Genomic DNA, 1,657 nt, shown 5'->3' on the forward strand with positions numbered 1-1,657 from the left:
GGAGGGGGCTCTGGTGTGAAAGGGAGAATTGTGATGTGAACGGGAGAATTGTGATGTGAAAGAGGGCTCCTTATTTGAAGGGAGGATTTTGATGCAAAATGAAGGAACCCCACTTTTTTGTGTGTTTTTGCGTGTCTTAGGGGGCCGTGAGTGAAAAAGGTTTAGAAATGATGGTCTAAACAAGGGTAGGGAAAAGATCTGAATCTGTTACTGAACTACAGTGAGATTAGGTCTTCTACCCAGCCATAGAGGGCTTTGTATAGTGGAAGGGCTGTGTAAAAGGTGCCCATACACTTTACAACCATCGCAAGACCTTAGTTTTGCGATGGTTGTAAAGTAATTAGAAAAACGTACGATCTGCCTATCTTGGACAGACAGATCGTACTTGTGATGACCGCAATGCTGAACGGGCAGTGTGCGCGTGCCCACACCGGCCCGTTCGGCATTTGTCTCCCGAGCATCATTCAAACGATTTTCGGCTGGTTTTCTAGCATGCTCCTTAGACAAAAGACGTGCAACCGTACAGTAGAAATGGTCGCACGCCTTCATTCACACTACACGATTCTCGTACGAGAATCGTGCAGTGTATGGGCACCTTAAATCTCAAGACTGGATGGACAACAAATGAGATCTGGCTTTGCCGACTTGTTTTTCAAGCTGACCTTGCATGAAATGCATATATAAGAGCTGTTTTACCTGCCGAAGAATTGCATATCCACGCAGGTTCAGAATTTTTCAAAATGCATAATTTCAGATTCAGGTAGATTCTATGAAGTGGAAAAACCCAGATATTTTCTTTTGGGAAGTAGGAGCTCTACAATGATCTTTCCAGCTCCACCTACGTGCCACAATTTTGACAGTAGAAGAATATCAGGAGCTCTGGCAGAGAAATTTGTTAGTAAGAGTCCCCGCAAGAAAGATATGAAGCCAATTGGCGATTCCATCAACCAAAGACTACCCATGTCTGAAATACAGGCTTTTGGAGGAATTCAACTTTATAGCACAGCACATGCCAAACTATTTTTTTGTTTTTTTTCCTTTTACAATTTTGCATGGAATAAAGAAGTTGTAACGTCCCAGCATATCCAACTATCCTGTTATAACATCAGCATTGTAATAGGAATATATACTAGAGTTGTCTGTGATGGCTTACTTGAAAAAAATCCTTTTCATTTAGGGAGTGCTGCCTTCAGTCTGTCCATCACTTCCAACAACGTCCTGGATTCCCAGTGCGCACATTATGCATTGCTTCCATCAATGATGTTACATTGTTCAGATGTTGTAGTTCAGAAGGCAGGCTCTGTGAGAGTCTGGGGGGGGTTGGTTGGTTGGCTAAGCCAGGCTTTAACTGTACCCAAGCTGGCCAATAAATATTGATTTAAATTAAACACATACATCCACATGACAGCTTCCAATACATTTAAGTTCAGATTCACACTGCCAGTTTCACTGGCAATTCAAAAGTCAAAGACCACGCATACAATTAGCTATTGTTTAATTTTCTAATAAAAAAAACAATTAGGTGTACAGTAAGACATGATTATTTAATATTAAATGTACAAAAATGGGTAAAAGGTGTCCATCCAATTGCAATAACACTCCTGAAGGTTCATACAGGTTAAAAAAAAAACAAACAAAAAAAAAACATGCCATTAAA

Source organism: Nanorana parkeri, unplaced genomic scaffold (assembly GCF_000935625.1).
Source record: "Nanorana parkeri isolate BGI_ZX_2015 unplaced genomic scaffold, ASM93562v1 scaffold235, whole genome shotgun sequence".
NCBI lineage: Eukaryota > Metazoa > Chordata > Amphibia > Anura > Dicroglossidae > Nanorana > Nanorana parkeri.